Source organism: Arachis hypogaea, chromosome 8 (genome assembly GCF_003086295.3).
Source record: "Arachis hypogaea cultivar Tifrunner chromosome 8, arahy.Tifrunner.gnm2.J5K5, whole genome shotgun sequence".
NCBI lineage: Eukaryota > Viridiplantae > Streptophyta > Magnoliopsida > Fabales > Fabaceae > Arachis > Arachis hypogaea.
This window is the reverse complement of record NC_092043.1, coordinates 31,919,443-31,939,331: the sequence shown is the minus strand read 5'-3', so window position 1 is coordinate 31,939,331 and position 19,889 is coordinate 31,919,443. Positions and strand designations below refer to the sequence as shown.

The 19,889-nt window shown below is 33.6% G+C and overlaps 1 long non-coding RNA gene across 1 annotated transcript; it reads right to left on the bottom strand.

Moving 5' to 3' along the window:
• Positions 1–2,316: 2,316 nt before the first annotated feature.
• Positions 2,317–5,423, bottom strand: LOC140174835 (uncharacterized). The gene is made up of 4 exons (XR_011864777.1): positions 5,237–5,423; positions 5,092–5,146; positions 4,845–5,004; positions 2,317–2,654 (listed from the first exon to the last, which is right to left on the bottom strand). It is a non-coding gene; the product is annotated as an uncharacterized lncRNA (long non-coding RNA).
• Between the last annotated feature and the right edge of the window lie 14,466 nt (positions 5,424–19,889).

The following is a 19,889-nucleotide window of genomic DNA, read 5'->3' as shown; positions in this document are numbered from 1 at the left end:
ATAAATTTGATTAAATTATATTATAGTTTTGTATTGAATTTAAAAAAATAATGGTTAATATACATAAATATTAACGGATATCTACTTTTTCAATAAAAATAAATAAATAAAAATTCGTGACAAAAATAAAATAGAGACAGAAAGTATTTTTTTAAACAAAAGCGGAGATAGAAGAGGGATATCTTAATCTATCTATGTATATTTGTTAATGAACCTTAAGTGGTATGTATTCCTTTTTTTATCAAGAGGTCTTGAGTTTAAGTTTTATGTAGTGTATACTACACATTTACACACACCAACACTTTTTTTTTTGTTGGTGGATTGGACAACCCCTAATCTTAGATACCTCAATAAATTGGACAACTTCAAATCCTAGATACACCAACACACTTACACACTCTTCACATTTTATTGTATTTTTTTTCAATTGCATTCTCTAAAATTTGACCCTAGACCTTTGAAATAGAAAGAGGGAGATATGCCATTAAAGCCAGGCTCATTGGCCACACACCAACACTCGAGAATTTTCACTTTTATCCACTGCCTGGTCTTATGACCTTTTTTTTTTGTCTTGGCCTTATTAACTAATTTATTTTTAACTTTTTCATATACGTAAGGCTTTGACAGAAAAAAAGAGTTTCGATGTGATCGCTCTGTCCGAGTCTTTTTTCAGCGCTCGGCCCACCATGTACCAAAACTAAAATCATACATGGATTCCACTGGTGACCTTCGAACAATGAAGGACGGAGAATGTGACTCACTGATTGGGAACAAAGTTATGTTTTTGGTCAATAATTGTAGCCCAGCTAGAGTTAGGCCCTGTATTGGTAAGGATCAGAGGTTATTTTTTTAACTTTTAAATTATAAAAAATATTAATATTTAATATACTTTTTAAAATAAATTTGTAATTTTTTAAAATAATTATAAAAATAAAAAAATAATTTTCTTGTAAAAATTTTTATGTGATTAAAAAATAGACACAATATAATTTATTTATAAATTATTTTTAATATAAATTTTTATATTTTAAATTTTTTAAAAATATCTTAAATACTTAAGTTGTTTGTCCAAATTTAAAAAATTAAATATAAAATAATTTATTTATAAATTATTTTTAATATAAATTTTTATGTTTTAAGTTCTTTTTTAAAAAAATTAACTATTTGAATTGTTTATCCAAACCAACCATCAAAGACTTGAATATAAGATAAGATAGGCCCAAATCAATAGATTTGCATTCATTTGCTTTATGGAAATAGGGATGGTAATACCACCCGAACCCGCGGATATCCACCCCGCCTCTACCCGCTCAGGGCGGGTAATTACCCGCTCCGCACCGGGACGGGTTTTTAGCGGGACGGGTTCTTGGGAGGGGCGGAGCGGGGTCGGGTTTAGGTAATACCCGTCCCTACCTGCCCCTCTACATATATAATATATATAATTTTAATATATAATATGTATAATATATGTAAAATAATTAGTAAATGATTAATAATAATATATCATAGTTAAATTTTTACTTTAATTTATGTTATGTGTGTGATGATGGTTATATAAATTTTGAAATTTAATTTTATTTATTGGATTTTAATAATTATTGGGGTAGGTAGGAGCGGGGCGGTACCCGCCCGCAAGGACGGGTTAGGGTTCAACATTTTACTACCTGCGGGTAGAAGGGAGGCAGGTTCTATGCGGGTTGTTGTACGGCGGGACGGGATCGGGTAGAGCAAAAATCCGCCCCTACCTGCCCCGTTGCCACCTCTATTGGGGTGGAGGTTACAGGTGCTCATAGGGGTGGCAGGAGCACCTGAATCCGCGGGTACCCGACCCGCCCGGATACGGGGCGGATTTTGTCGGGGCGGTGCACTAGCGGGGCTGGACGGGGTCGGGGTTTGGGTGAACCCGTCCCGGAGTATATTATATATATAAAATATATAATATAATATAAATATATAAAAAATATATAAAAAACTTTTACTCCTAGGATTTCTGTTTCACTTTCACTCTTCAGAAAGTTAAGATTGAAAATTGAAACCCTAATTTTCTATTCTTCTTCCCCAATCTCCAGTGACCACTAACGAGTGTGAGAAGCTGCTACTGAGCTTGAGAGCAATAGAGCATCCTGTAACACCCTACCATACAGAGTCTTATGCTTAAGTCATAATTCAGAGATGGCAAGGTATTACGACCTCTAAAATAAAAATTTAGTACGTATAGTAGTATGAATGATTGATTATAACTAGGAGCCTTTGTAGAAAAAGGGGTAAACAAAAACCGCAACTCGAAAGCGCAACACTCCGATCGATAACGTAACGAACAAGGATAACCAACGCGTGATTATATATACAAAGGAGAGTCAAAAACAGGAATATCAAGACTCAAAATCCGGCTGCGAAGATAACCGGTCCGAGCATAACAATATATACATATGATAAAATAAGGAAAACCCCAAAGGAAACCCAAAGGGACACAAATACATAAAACCTATTCTCCAAAATCTCCCATAAGAGGAGTCATCACAGTTTGTATTATTTAATGGAGATAAAAGTATCTAAGCAAAACATATAAACCAAAACATAGCCCCGAGAACAAAGGATCTTCGCAAATCTAGAAGTCTCCAGCATGCCTCAGCGGGAAACCTCACGTCCTGCATCTGAAAACCACAAAATCCGCATGGGTGAGAACCAGAGGTCCCCAGCATGGTAACAGCTTCCACATATATAATACATAATAATGGAGGAAAGCCAAAGGCAATCCTAGGACTTCCTCCGAATAATATCAAAGCTTATAACAAGCTAAACCATATAAGGGCATCTGACTAAAGATTCTTCAGTCTAACTAATACTTCCCTTTCCAATTCCTTCAAACCTCCCAACCACCAGCAGGAGTATATTATAGCAAACACAGATATATCAGACAAAGAATATACAAGTAGGAGCAGTTAAGACATTTAGACAATTAGCAAGTAGTATGCAGTCAAATAGGCAATCTCAAACAATCCACATAGTATGCATATGATGAATGCCTGTCCCTAGTGGCCGATGATATCATCTTGTCGGTTATATAGCCAACCCGACAAGTCCTGGTCGCTAACCATTGGACTGTCCCTCTGTCGTGCATCCCCAAATTCGAGTTATACTCGTTATAAACTTGATCATAAACATGATCCATATACATCACCCTCACTGGTGAATATTTACGGGGGTTCGAGCTCATCCGGGCCTTTCACAGTGCCCGGCCACACTTACAACATAGGGTTAACAGAGCTTCGAGTCTCAACCTGGAGCACGTGGTGGCTAGCCACTGCTACTACCCAAGGAAACTCGTACTCAGATAGTGGAAGTGCAATTTCACAATTATCAATAATTCAGCATCAACATGCATGAATTCTCATCCATGGATCAACATCCATACTAGCCATTCCGGCTCACGGTTCAATCCAGAACCAGCCAATATTCATAGCATACACAGCTATTCCGGCTCATGGTTAAATCCATAACCAGCCATTTCATTAACAATTATAGCCTTTCGGCCCATGGTATAACAAGCACTTCCTCCACCATCCTCCACATCTCACATAGTCATCTTGATCCTCATTGATCATTCATATTTCCCTTACTTCACTCGCAAGTTATCACATTCACTAGCCCCTTTTTAATAGCTAGGCATGCCATAATGATTTAAGACATAAATGGTGAGATCGGAGGCTTAGAAGTATGAGATTTGGCTTTTAAAACTCAAAAATCAACTTTGGGATGAAACAGGGCCGCGCGTACGCGCACTCTACGCTCACGCGTGGATGGCCTCAAAAACTCATCGACGCGTAAGCGTCATGCACGCTAGCGCGTGGATTCCAAACTTGCCCATCGACGCGCACGCGTCAACCTCGCGTACGCGCGGGTGTTCTCGTGCCCCAGGCACAACACCGGCACAGTTCTGGCATAACTCTCTGGAAAATGGCTGGGCATTGGGTGCAGCACAATCGGCGCGCCCGCGCACATCATGCGTACGCGTGGATGGCGCTTTTCGGAAGATCGGCGCGTACGCGCCAGGTGCGCCCACGCGCAAGGGGTGATTCTGCTAAAAATTTTCTAAGTTAAAAGCTGCAGAATTCACAGATTTTTACCCCAATCTTTCAACGGACATAACTTCCTCATTTTAAATCGTTTTTCGCCCGTTCTTCGAACGGCATGGACATCCCGGATCCAATTTCATTTCTAAACAGATTTGGTACAAAACGGGGATCCGTAGTCCAAGTTATGTCCCGTCAAAGTATGCCCAAAAACCATATTTTCATACAAAACCACAATATGCCATTTTCAAAACAAACCATTTTCAACTCTTTCCAAAATCAATCAAAACATGTCAATTTCATCCCTTTTCTTTGAAATCAATTCAAAATGTATCAAATTCAACATCAAGCCTCCTCAACTCACACATTGACACATTACCACAATTTACAAAATCACTATCTCATCATTTTAACCCACTTCACCCAAGTGGCTCAAACTCAAACATATTGACTTATCATATACTATCCCTCATGCCAATTCTCAACAACACAAATTCTAATAAATCATTATTGTACACAATCAACATCATACTCACCATCAACATGGTTCAACCCACAATTCAACCATAACCAATCATCAAGCATATATCACAACATGCATATTTCTCATACATCATACCACCAAGGCATCAATAATCATCATCACATATATGACCACATCATATATCTCAATCATTCAACAACATCAACCATTCAATGCCTATCTTAGGGCCTCTAGCCTAAGTATTTCCTACCACATTACATATTAGATACGGGAAACCGAAACCATACCTTAGCCGATTTTTTCCAAGCTCCACCGGAGCACTTCCAAACCACTTATCCACAAGCTCTCAAGGCCTCAACACCTCCAAGAACAGATTTTTCACCACCAAACCCTTTCCAAGCTTTTCAAAATCACCAAATCAAGCTCCAATATTCACATATACACAACCTAAGCCATAATCATCATACCCATACACAACATCTCAAAACCCAAACATCATAAAACAACAAAATACACTAGGGTTGAGAATCTTACCACACCCAAGGTCCAAGGAGACAAGATTAACCTTCTCCTTCAAGAGAGTTGGGTCCTATAACATCAAAGAACCCAAAATCTCAACATTTCACCCATGAAACTCGAAAATAGGGGCTGAGATTTCGAACAGCAAGGTGTGGCTTACCTCAAGATTGATTATATGGGTTTTGTAGAGCTCTCTGCGGTGAACGCGTGGTCGCAAACGGGGCGGCAATCGGAGCTCTAGATCAAAAGTTATGGTGGTTTGAAGATCAAGTGAGAGAAAGAACTTGAGAGAGTGTTCTTCTCCCCCCTTCCCTCTAATTCAGCGTGTTTGTGTGTGTAATGAGGAGAGAGAGTGCTGAAAACTAGGGTTTTGGTTAAGTTATGTTGGGCCAAGGGCCCACTTTGGGTCCAATTGGCCCGGTTTGGCCCGTTCGGTCCAATCTTGGTCCGAATTCTATAAAATTGGTACCAAAATTCTCGTCTCAATCTCCTCTATCACATTTAGCCATAAAAATCACATTTTAGGCTTTCTAGAATAAATTCTCATTTATGGGTTAATTAGCCGTTAATTAACCGGGTTTTACACATCCAGCTTCTTCTTCTCCAAACCCGCCGATTGCCGTCGTTCTCCGTCTGAGAGAAAGGCTTCTTCTCCGTCCTCCTTCCGAGAGGCTTCGCTGCCATCCTCTATCTGTGCAGAGCTTAGCCGCCGTCTTCCATCTGAGAGCAGAACTTCGCCGTCCTCCTCTATTTTTGCCGTGAGCCCGTCGCCGTCAGTCTGTTGCCGTCGCTGTCGTTGTGAGTCCGTCGCCGCCCTTGCGTTCTGTGAATCACTGAATCTGTAAGTCTCTCTCTCTCTCTCTCTCTCTCTCTCTCTCTCTCTCTCTCTCTCTCTCTCTCTCTCTCTCTCTCTCTCTCTCTATATTATGATCTGCAACTAAATTCTGAAACTAGAACTTTATAACTGTGAGTTAATTTCTCACTATAAAGAAATGTCTCTACCCCCACAGACGAAGAACCTTTTTACTTTTTCTTTATTAATAACTGTTAGCACCGAAAATAAAAAGGCTAACTTATCAAATAAAAGAAATAAACCAATGCAATTAATTAACATATAGTATTCAAATCAATTTATAATTTAAAAGGTCAATGGATAGTATTTCAATTTGGTTTCTAATCAAAACCATAGTTTAGAAAAAAGTAATTTGTAGAAAAACATGGCCAAGGTGACAATGGGAAAAATGATCATCCAAGTGGAATACAAAGCCTTTCTTAAGGCAACATGATTTCATTGATTGAGAATCAAAGAAAAAATTTATTTCAACAAATCATGTTCTTATTTTATAGTTATCTTGTGCTTATTATGTCTTGGCAGAAATTCATTATCTCTTGTACAATCATATTTTCATTCTAGAATGATATACATCAAAGAAAGAAAAAGTCTGAATTATTATTGACAAATCACGTGCTTATGAATTATTATTGTTCTATTTATCTGAGTCATGTGCTTATAAATAATAATCTTAAATCACTCCCTAATCATGCCTATAAATTATTATTGACAAATGAGTATTGACAATTATTCATTCTAATAATTTAAAGTCTTATACTATATTCTCTTATACTATAATTTATATGCTTTGTTTAGTCTTTTATAATGGTGTGCTGTGTTATTATTTGTTTCAACTTTGTGAGGAAGACTAATATGTTGTTTATTGTCATTATATATTACTTGAATTATTTTTGTTTGTTTGTATTTTTATTTTGTTTAATTCTACTAAGTATCTTTAATTTTGTTTAATTGTTATCACTTTTAATTTTCATGTTTAAATCTTGATTTACAAATTTTTAATGATGATGATGTGAAAAGTGATCAAGAATAAGGATTGAAGACTACTTTATATCTAATATTGTAATTTCTTTATTATGTTGTTAAATTTGTAGTAATCTAACACTAATTTCTTTTTAAAATTCAAGTTATTTGAGCTAATGACATTATATGAATTTTATGTTTGTATTTTAATTTATCTATGAATTTTAATTATTTATTTTAATTTATATATGAATATGTAAAAATTAAAATGATATTAAATTTTTATAGAAGCAAGTAAGAGTGAGACGGATACTCGCAGGAGCGGATTAGGGTACTGCAGTTTACTACCCGCATGTAGTAAGAGGACGGATAATACTTGAGTAAAAAGACGACGGAGTAGGATCGAGTAGGGCAAAAATCCGCCCCTACCCGCCCTACTGCCACTCCTATATGAAAACCATGCAAGAGCAAAATCCTCAGCAGGTTTAAAGTGTTGTTGTTAAATGCAAGTATGAAATTAATACCAAAAAAAAATGCAAGTATGAAATACTTCCTCTCGTGCTATACATCAATCATTGGCTTTTTAATACCATTAATCACCGTGTTATTTAAATATTTAGTTGGTTCAGGAGACTCGATACCTATTAATTTAAGCAAAATCTTGTTTGTTGTTAAAAAAAATATGGATAAATTTTATAATTTAACTAGTATTTAGTAATATTACGGAATTATTTATTTATTCATTGTCAATTTTTAAATAAAATATAAATTTAGTTAATATATATCCTAAAAATACAAGTTAATATTAATATTAGTAAAAAGATTTAAATTTTTTAATTTAATAAATACATAATCATTATATTAAAAATTAAATTTTATATATATTTTTTAATGTTAATTTTCAGCTAAACTAAAAAATATATATGTCTACTTTGTGTTGGTCATTAGTGTGATTAGATGATTGTGCAAAAATATTAACAGCAATGCATCAAATTAAACCCTAAATTTATATATATATATATATATATATATATATATATATATATAAATAAAGTTAGATTCAGAAAGAATAAAAGTTTACAATAAAAGTGGCTTCTTTTATTTTTATTCGATTTCATAAAGGTTGGACACAACAACGACAACTCAGCTTTAATTATCTGAGTCAATAACTAATTTTTAAGATATTTTTTATTTAGAAGGAATATCTCAATAATTTTTTAGACAAGAGAAACAACCTTCTACTACCAAAGGTGAAACAACACTAAAAAGTGGTTATTACTTCTATTATAAATAAACTAACACCCTCAGGTATATTCAGACCCAATCTATTAAAAACCTGCTTAAAGTCCTTGCTAACTTAAGCATTGGGGTCTCTTGCAGGTACCACATCCTACCTTTTGTCAAACAACTTGGACAAATTCATCCTCGTTGGAGAAGGTGTTGGACAAATCATCCAAAGGCGTTTGGACCTTACATTCAAGTCCAAAGCAACCCAGTTTCAGGTAATCCTCGAAACATTGGCACCATTGTCGGAGAATCTGGAAGTCTACACCTACGAATGACGGACAATCAATTCAAGGACGGCCATACGGCATCTGAATCGGAACTGGAGCCTCACAGCGGCGATTGAGCACTTGCGTTACCCCCACCATAGGAAAGAACAAGTACCCCCCACAAGGAAGGTACATTAGGAAACCTGCCACCTCGGTGGATCCATTCAAAGATCCACCAACCTGAAGATGAAGAACCTCCTCATCCCACAAAAATACCGGGACTCGTACACGGATATCGCGGCCAATTAGAACAACTCGAGCAAGAAGTTGAACGACAGCAAGAAACGGAAAGAAAATTACGAAAAGAGGTACGACGACGAAAAGAGTTGGAGGAAAAGCTCTCAAGAGATTAGAGGTCAATCTAAGAAGTCAGAGAAATTGAGCTGAAAGAGAGGAAAGTCCTTTTAGAGGGGAGGACCCATTTATTGAAAAAATCATGCGAGCACGTGTTTCAAGGAATTTAAAAGTCCGATATACATCTCTATGATGGAACGACCGACCCAATACATCACCTTAGCAATTTCAAAAGTCAGATGTACCAAGCTAATGCCTCCGATGCAACTCGTTGTAAGGCTTTTCCGACAATGCTGACCAAAGCAGCGATGAAATGGTTTCATAACTTACCGCCCAGATCGGTGACTTGTTTTGATGACCAGGCAAAAAAGTTTCTGACCAGATTTTCAATTCAGAAGGATAAAGTCAAACTTACTCCAAGTCTCTTAAGAGTAAAACAAGAGGTCGGTGAAACACTCCGAAATTATATAGAAAGTTACAACAAAGCTTGCTTGAAAATACAAAACTTACCTCCTAAATCAATGATAATGAGGTTGGTTAACGGCCTTAGAGATCCAATCCATATCTAAGCGACACCCGACTTCCTTGTATGAAACAAAAGGGCGGGTAGAGAAGTATATCAACGTGGAGGAAAACTCCTGACTTAGAGATCCCGTCTCAAAGCCAAAACTTTCTTACCAAACTCGGGACAAGGAGAAGAAGACAAAGAAAAAAGAGGAGTATATCCCAGAGAAGTTTCGAAGATACCACAACTACACTCCCTTTCGAGTTTCTCTTATTGATATTTACAAGAAGATCTGTCACACTGGAAAATTTTTACTTCCTCACTCCAATAAACACAAAAGGCCAAAAATCGGACAGAATATTACGAGTATCACAAAATATATGGGCATCCTACTAACGACTGTTATGATCTGAATGTTATAGAAAAGTTGGTCATAGAAGGTCAACTAGAAAGATACCTCACTGAAAGGACGGATAACTCAGAAAAAAGGAAAATAGGAGATGAAGATGGAAGCAAAAATGGTAAGAGCAAACGTTTCATGAAACGAAAAAAGAGAAAGAGAAATAAAATTGGATATTTATAAGATATTAGGGACACAAATGTCATTTCACACCCCTCATTAATAGTGGGCACGGTTACCAAGGCAACCGAAAAAAGAACGTGTGAAAAGACGTGTCGTTTAAAAATACGTCGAGTGTCTGACTTACCCCTAAAAGGCGTTTTACCCGACGTGAAGGAGATCCACCAATGTTTGAACCCGATCTCATACAAGCTCGGATTCAAGTAGGAGCACTATTCATACCCTAACCCAAAAACATAAAGCCAGGCCCAAAAAGAATAAAAGTCCACCATGAAAGGTGGCTTCTTTTACTTCTACCCGACCTCATAGAGGTCGAGCACAACAACGGTAACTCAGTCTTAATTATCCAAGTCAACAACTAATTTTTAAGATTTCTTCTTCTTATCTAAAAGGAAGATTTCAACAACTTTTTAGATAAGAGGAATGACCTTCCACCACCAAAGGTGGAACAATACTAAAATATGGTTATTACTCTTACTATAAATACACTAACACCCTCAGGTATATTCATATCCGATCTTCTAAAAATCTGCTTAAAATCCTTGCTAATTTAAGCATCGGAGTCTCTTGTAGGTACCACTCTCACCTCTCGTCAAACAACTCGAATGAATTCATCCTTGTTAGAAAAGACGTTGGACTGATCATCTAAAAACATTTGGACCTCACGTTCAAGTCCAAAACAATTCTGTTTCAGATCACCTCGAATATATGGTTTAGTCGATCTAAAACAAATAGTTTAGATGTTCATAAATGTGAATGCATCTTATCTTGTGGCACACGTCAGCTACTATAGTATTTCCACAAATAAGGCCTCTGTGTTTTGGTCAACAACTTTGATATTAAAATGTAAGCGACATGTTCAACAAACAGTATCGAAATTTAAATCTAAGAGAAAAGGACAAATAGGTTCTTGATCTTTTTTTTTTCGCGGATATTTTCGTCACCAAGAAATGGAAAATACATTCATATTTCTGATCCCTCCAAAATGTAGACAAATTTATCCCTCTGTTGAAGTCACTCCGTTAGACTCGATGGAAAACGCTAACATGGCTCCCGTGGCGCTGACCTGGCCATTACAGAATGATACGTGGCCTATAGCTTTTGAAAAGAAGACCTATTAGTCCCCACGCACTAAAACGACGCCATTTTACCCCCACCCCTCCAAACACACTTTAACCCCCTTCTGCATTTTCAACCAATATTCCAGATTCCAGATTCAGATTTTCAACTAATCAATAATACTTCACCAAATCCAAAAGTGGTAAATTCAGCACTTTCAGTTCTACAATTCCAGAATTCAGATTCGGTTTACGAAGATATAGAATTAAGGAATGCAGCAACAACAATTTCAGAATCATCAGTAATGCATCCAAAACACATAAACAAAGAATCAACAGAGTAACAAATCGCAGCAACATAAGCAAAATTTCAAGAAAAATGAGAGGCAGGAGTCTATGCAAATTCATATTCAACAAGCAATTCAGCGACATATTCACCAACAATAGAGCACAAATTCAATTTCACATGCTCAGATCACAATTCAATAGGTCCAGATTGTGCAATTTATGAAGAACATGTAAGAACTCCTCATAATTCTAGAAAAATTAATACGCTCTCAAATAGAATCAGCAACTTACCAGAAATTGCATATGCAAAATTCAAAGGATCTACATTTGGCGCACTTGGAGGAAACGGCTCTGGCCGAAGAGGAAGTTGCCGTCCAGGGCAGCGGAGCAGCAGCAGAGGGGTTGAATTTCCCACAGCCAAAGCCACCGTACTCGTTTACAAAGGCGGCCATTGGTCGGACGACAGCAAGCGGTACTGGCGAAGCTGCAGTTCTACATCGAGGTAGTGGCGCCGACGCAAAGGAGGAAGGAGAGGACACCGTGCATGATGGAGGTGGCTGGATCCAAAGCGGCGAGGACGGCGTTGTTGCGATGCGAGGAGCACCGAACGGTCATGTGGAGGCAGCACTGAGTTCCGACATCGATCTTTGTAGAGGTTGGTTCTATCGTGCTTCTTTGATTGTGGCCAAGCCACCACTACTAACGACGGCGGTCTTCCCCTAGGAGCGCCATGATGAGACTAGAACAGAGCAGTGGGATACAGTGGTTTTGGAGGGTGCGCATAGGGCAATCAACGGTGCCATTGACGGTGAAAATCGTGGCGATTGGCGTGCTCCTTGATCGGTGGGAGTCGTGGGAGACACAAAAAAGAAGGGGGTTTATGGGTAATGCAGAAGGGGATTAAAGAAGGTGAAATGACGTCGTTTTGGTGCGTGGGGACTAATACGTCATCTTTTCAAAAGCTATAGTCCACGTGTTATCCCGTAACAGTCAGGTTAGCGCTACAGGAGTCACGTCAGCATTTTTCATTGGGCCTAACAGAATAATTTCAATAGAAGGATAAATTTGTCCACATTTTAAAGAAATCAGAGACATGAATGTATTTTCCATTCTTCGAAGACTAATATATCTACAGAAAAAAGGTTAAAAACCTATTGTCTTTTTTTTTTCTAAATCTAAAGATGCCTTGCACTGCAAACCTCCTCCTTTGCATTCACAGGAAATCCAATTTGAAAAAGACTTAAATTATGGATATGTTCATTGCATGTAGATACAAATAAATTTCCTTGATTAGTTGTTATTACATAGATAATCATTTTTCAATATTTCATCAAATTTTTATTATATATATAATTAAGTTATTGGGTTTAATTGGGAATATGATCAATTAAGTATTCTAACTTTGAATTTCAGATACTTATAAATAATAAATCTAAAACTCAATGAAGATTATAAATTTGGATGTGACTACATAAAAAAATAAAAAATATTTGATCGGATAAAATTAAAATATACATAATTAAAAACATAAGTTTTTTAATAGGCCAAAAAATTTTATTTTATATAAAGATGTAACGGTTAGAATTTTAACTTGTATTTATTATAATATTTAAGTACTTGTATTTAATAAATTATTTATTTTTTAATTATATATATACATTTTTATATTTTTAATATCTTTGATTTTTTACTTATTTATTTATTTTTTATTTTTTAAAATTGTTAATATTTTAACAGATATTAAACTTCAGATTTCAGATTTAAATAAACCAGGTATAAAGACCGGCCAATAGATTTTATTGTTGACCTATTATATATACCAATTTTTTCGCTAATAAAAGATATTTAAATATTTAATAATTATTATGATTTTTAATATTTATTATCTTAACTATAATTTTTTTTAAATATTTTATAATTTATATATTTTAAAATTTCTATCATTGTAATAATGAACAACTAAAAAATTGATGTATTTTTTAAGAGAAAGATTAATATTTAAAAAAATATAACTTTAATAATGTTAATTTTATTTGATAATTTTATAACTCCAATAATTTATAGAAAAAAAAGTGAGATATAATTTTTAAAAGTTCAAAGAATCATTTAATAACAAATTTAATCTTAATTATTTATAACAAGATTTTAAAAAATGACTTCAAATATATTTTAATAATATTCTAAATGAGATTAGACGAACTTATTTTAAGTGAAGTCTATACCAAGATATTATTTATTATTTGATATAAATTTTTTTCTCTTAAAAATTATGTTTAAGCTCCGTCACTAATTAAAATATTTGTTTCTCTAGTTGAGGGAAAGTGTTAGACTAAATTAAGATTTAAAACTTTTAAATTATAAGATTCTAACTGATTTCAATTTTAGATTGTCTCAAAAATTTTGATGAACAAAAATTAAAATTTATTTTTAAATAATTTAAAGTACGAGTGAGCTAAATATTCATCGGAATAATAGAAACTACCAAAAAAGAGAGGTATTTTGAAATACCTCATATTCTTTTTCCATCTCTCTTCTTCTCTTCTCTCTCAATGCTGGTCTCGAACCGAGATCACTTGGGTTTGAGTTATTGCTCCTTACCATCAAGCTACTCGGGAGACCTGCATTCCATATACCTAAAGCATATATTTTGACTTATAGTAAACATGATTCAATTGACCCACCTTGCAAATAGATGTGGGCTAGGATAGAAAAGTGGCACCCACGTTATGTGGCTATCAAGTGGCCCAAAAATAAAACTTACATTTCTCAAGGGGTGGTACGTGAGCGGGGTACGAGAATATGGGTGAGTCGGATTCATGGTCGGGTCGGATTCTTTTTTTTTCTGGGCTTAGCCCATGATAAAAAAGGGGAGAAGAGTAAAGACATCATTGGTTGTTTAACCAACAAAAAGAAGGCATCCTAGGTTTAGAGTTAGACCATAGTCCTCTCTCCTTTTTCAAGCAACTTGAGTAAGGATGACAACCGTGCGGGGCATGCCGAGTGGCGGAACTTTGTGTGGGTAAGGGGAGCTATGCCTCCAAAGTTTTTGTAAAAATATTAGTAATTTTATTTTAAAAAAAAAAAATAGTTTGTTTGATTAAATTGATATACTTTTAATTTAGAGATAAGTATTTTTTTCGTCCCAAAAGTCTGAGGTCGAAATCGAAATCATCTCCGACCTTTTTTTCTTATTAAAATCATCCTCAACGTTACAAAACGTTATAAAATCGTCATTTTTTACTTCAATTTTATTTTTTTACCAAATTATCCTTTATTATTAAAAAATTATAAAATAAAATAAATATAAAATAAATAAATAAATAAAAAAGAAAAGGGAGTGGGGACTGGAGAGAGAAAGAAACCGGGGGGAAGCCGCGAGAAAAAGGGGGGAGGAGGGGGGAGAGAAGGGAGACCACCCTGCCTGCTATTTTGTCGTCCTGCCGCACCACACTGCACCGCCGCCCTGCCGTCTTGCCGCACTGCATCGCACCACCGCACGACCATCTTCTTTTTCTCCATACCACCGCACCACCGCACCGCCGCCTTGCCGTCCTGCCGCACTACACCGAACCGCACCACTGTTTCTTCTTCTTCTTTTTCTTCTGTGAACTAAATTTTTGATGAAATTTGTTGTTGTTGATGAAATTTGTTGTTGCTAAAATTTGAATTTCTGTATTTTTGATGAAATTTGTTGTTGATGATGATGACGACGACCATGAAAAGAGGGGAATGAGGAAGAGGCTGGGGGGTTACGGTGAGAGTGGGGGCGGGGGGGAGGGAGGGTTAGGTAAGGGAGTGGGGTGAGGGGGTGAGGGGGGGTTTCGGTGAGGGGGTGAGGGAGTGGGGTGAGGGGTGGGGGGGTTACAGTGAGGGGCTTGATGCTAGTGGTGGTGGTGTTGATGGTGGTTGTGGTGGTATGGTGTTGTTGCTATTTGGTGGTGGTGGTGGTGGTGGTGATGGTGGTGGTGGTGGCAGTGGAGGTGGTGGGGTGAGGAAGGTGAAGAGGAGAATGATGATGATGAGGGTATTTTGGTCCAAAAATTCGGGAAAGGATGATTTTAAAGCTTTTTTAAACGTTGAGGATGATTTTAATAAAAAAAAAATGTCGGAGACGATTTTGATTTCGACCCCAGACTTTGGGGATGAAAAAAGTACTTATCTCTTTAATTTATGTATCTGAATTTTATGTACATTTTCACCAATCCTTCAAACTTTTTATCCAATCCTATTTGACATAACAAATAGCAAATCTTTAAATCAACAACAAGTGACATATCTTTAAATAAACGTTACAAATTAAATATTATTATAGAATAAACGCTAAATTATATTTAGCTTCTTATATAGTTTCATACATTATTTTATTTTTAGAATAATAAAAATTATAATATAACTAATAGTAATATCAGTTATTAATAAAAAGTTATTATTTTAATTTTAAATCAATTTTATAAATTTAATGCTATTATAATATAATACTGTTTAAATTAATAAATTTTGATATTTTTATTTTATTATAAATTTAAGACTTTGTTTTGTTGTATTATATTATTTAATTTATAATAAAAGTAATAATAAAAATAATTAATCTTGAGATTTTTGAGAAATAAATATTATTAAAAGTAAAATTAATTTTTTAAAATATTAAAAAATAATTTATAAGTTATAATTAATTTTATATAATTTAAATAAAAAATCAAATTTTTAAAAAGAAAAATCAGTTTTTAGATAAAAATTAATTTTATAAATTAAAATATATTTTTATGTATAAAAACTAATTTTTTATATAAAAACTAATTTTTTTTAAATTAATTTTTTATTTAAAATCAAATTGACTTATTATTCTAAATAATTTTTTTTAATCAAAATCAGAATTATTTTTTGTTAATCTTAACGATATATAATTTTATATATTAATAATAAATTTAAAAATAAAATATTTATATTTATAAATTTTATTATAATATAAATACTATTATATAATTTTTTTATTAAAATTTTTGACACCTTCAAAATTTTTTTTTTCAAATTCCGCCACTGGACATGCCTCCTTCTTATTTTCGCTCTCAGTCTCAAGATTTATTCTCCCTCTCCACTCCTGATTTTTGTCATAGGGGAATATGGACCATTCCTATTTTACGCGTGTCCTGCAAAAAATAAGAACTCCATTTTTTATTTTTTTATATTGATAATTTATATAAAAATTTTAATAAAAAATAAAAAATATTATTACAACATATAAATAAAATATTATTTAAAATTATAAATCTAAAAATATAAAATAACACATTATAATCATAATTCATAAAATATAATAACCTTAAAATATAACTTTTAATATAAAAGAACAATAATATAGAATAAAATTTAGGAGATTAGAATTTAAGAATTCTGATCTTTTAGAATAATTGTGGATCGGAGTGAAATGATGCAGGATTAATATTATGAAGAGAAAGAAATACACTTTTAAAATTAGAATTAGATTTTTTATTTTATATATATATATATATGTGGTATGTAAAATTACTAAAAAATTTATATTAAAAATATATGATTAAAATATTTAAATAAATTTAATAATTTAAAAATTAGCAGAAAAATTTCTACTTAAATCTTCACGCTTGTTTTGGAAAAATTTTGCCCTTATTCATGTGGAGAAAATTTTCCATTTTCGAGTTTTCATTCAAGACAATTCCTACGAAGATCCCCATATTTAAAAAAATTTCGTCATCCCTAAACTTGAGCTTTAGTAAGTTCCATGCTATGTGGACTTTAACAATAGAACAAAATACTAATAAATTAGTAAATTAAAGGATTTATTTAGTCCTCTTAATGTACTAGAGTAAATATTACCTATTAAATTAAATAAACAAAATTTTAAGTTTTTGATATATTTATTGTGTATGTATGAACTAATCTCTAAATTAAAACATATATGCGGTATTTCTTATTATTACCAATATATCCCCAATATAAATATATAAATTTACTAATGTGATTGAAATTCTTAAAAAAATTCAAATTTTAGCTATGCTATTTTGGAAGACTTACTCTGTCCTAGATTAACTTTTTAAACATAAAAAATGCCGATTTCTTAGATGCGAATGAATTAAATGATGATTTTGAATGAATTTTAAAAACATTTCGTTTCATTTATAAATTCATTAGCTTATAACATTTTCTTCCTCATATTTTTTCATATGTCAAATTATTTTCTATCGTAATTATGCTGCTGCAAAATTGATATATAATGAAATATTTTTTTATTGTTACATAAATTAATAAATAAATAAAATTTCTATTTAAATAGGAAAAAAGAAACCATTCCCATCTTCATAAAAATAAGTAAATACAAAATAGTGATACAAAAAATTGAGAAAGAAAATAAGAGTGTATGAAAACAAATGCGAGATATCATTTTTTCATTTAATGGTTTAAAAACTGTACGACTAAAATATTCTAGGTAAAATTTCACAAAAAAAAGGTTGAAAATTAGGACTATCAAACTTAATAAAACATGTATAGTTAGAATGTTTTATACAATAGTCTTAAGAAAAATACTAAAGGAGAAAATAAGGAATGAAGCGTTCCTTAAAAAATTAACTTGCTATTAAAAAAAAGAAAAAATAGAAAATAAAATAAATATTATAAATTTTAAATTTTAAACTCTAAATATAAATCACTAATATAAAATATAATAAATAAAAAGGTGAAATTTAGTTTTTTAACTCTATTTTTGAAAAATTTTGGATTTAAGATTAATATTTAATGTTGTAATTTAAAATTTATAATAACAACAATTTTAAAAAATTGGATGACACTCAAAATCATAGCTTAGTACTAATTTGCTATCAGCCTTCCTATCATGGGGAATGTACTACTATTTTTAGCATTGATTAGAGGGCATACAACTTCAAGTATAATGCAAGATAAACATATTGTTGCATATCTCTCCGTGATTATCATTATATAATCATGATAAGTATACATTAAAATTAAATACTAAAATCAACTATTAGATAAAATACACATTAGAATATAAAATATATATTAAAAATATAAATATATAGTGCCTAATTTTATAATAATCTAATAATAACAGGGGCAGGGCAAACTTCAATGCTGCTATCATCAAATTAAAAAAAAAAATGTTAAGTTAAAACTAATGGCCGGCAACACTAGTAAAATATTGATGCAGCACAAATACGAAAAGGGTATCCAAAAATATATAATTCATAGTGTAGTCCATCTCAAGAATCTCCCTTCTTTTAATTACAATAGACACAGCGTAACAATCGGATATTCCCTGTGCTTTTCTCTTCTCCACACTCTCTATATATGGTTGACTTTGCTTTAATCCTTTGATTATTACTACTAAAATCAACATCATGTGGAACTGCATGAGAAACAGCAAAGTATCAGCAGAAGATACTGATGAGAATGAGCCGGTAAAGAGACGCTCTGCCTCTGATGGTGATCGTACAAGTGGAACTAGGAGGATTAGGTTGGTGGTGAACAAGGAAGAGTTGAGAAGGATGGCGAGGGAGAACGATGCTCAGCAATATGCTTCTTTGGCGCAATTACTGAAAGATATGAAGATGAGAGAAAAGAGAATGAGTGAGGTTGAAGAAGAACATGATGGAAGCATGAATTCTTGGAGGCCAGCTTTAGAAAGCATTCCAGAGGTATAATTTTGGTGTTATGAACAGTTCTATGTAAACGGTGAATGTATTTTATTTTTATTTTTGTTGTTGTTTGAGGTATTTATTATTATTAGAGTAAGTTGTTGAATTCTACGTGGTTTGTAAATATGACGTAATTTGAGTAGTATGCAGAGGTTCTAGGTTTAAACCCCATTAGTCTCGGTTTGACTAGAAGAACTTCAGAGATGTAATATATATGAAGGTATCATGTAAGGAGGATGGTTCTATAGACTATATGTGTTGGCGTAATAAAACAAAACCAATTAGGCCGTTCATGAAAATTTCTGCTCATAAAATGTTTCGAATTTAATGTATATGATGCATCATCATCTGACAAAAACGATGGTGAGTGATCTTGGCTAAAAACGGCAAAACAATTTGTTGAGGATTTGGCATGACAACAAAAATATCAATCTTAAAAAATGAAAATTGTGTTATATTGGGGATTTTTTTTTGGTGGGGGGGAGGTTGGATTCTCCCCTTGTGTTATACTTATATGAGGCTCCGCCCCTGCAACCGGTCACCATCGTGACTGTTATTAAACCCATGTTTAATAAATTCAGTCATTAATAAATATCCATTCGAAGGGACTAGCTTCCGAACTCCGAAGGTTCATTAATAATATCTATCACTCCTGTGTTAAAAAAAAACCATTAATATGAAGAGGCATTATTATTTATTAGTTCTATTGAATCCTACCACTGGCACAACGTGAGACTCATCAGAGGCTACATATGCAGCTGCCATGCGATTTCATAGTTTTCAGTCTCTATTAGGACACAATTTATCTCATTTTTACTACTCTTTATCTTAGAAACGGTTCTCTTTTGGATGAAAGCCTCGTTGATGCGTCTCAACTCTCAATTTTTATTTAATTAAAATTACTACAACGGGCATTGTTATAAGGAAAGGTATACCTGACCAACACGATTATATGCCGAATAGCTAAACGTACGATGATTACTTTTTAGCATGTGTGGATGAAATAATTGATAAATCAAGTATCCACCACTTAACAA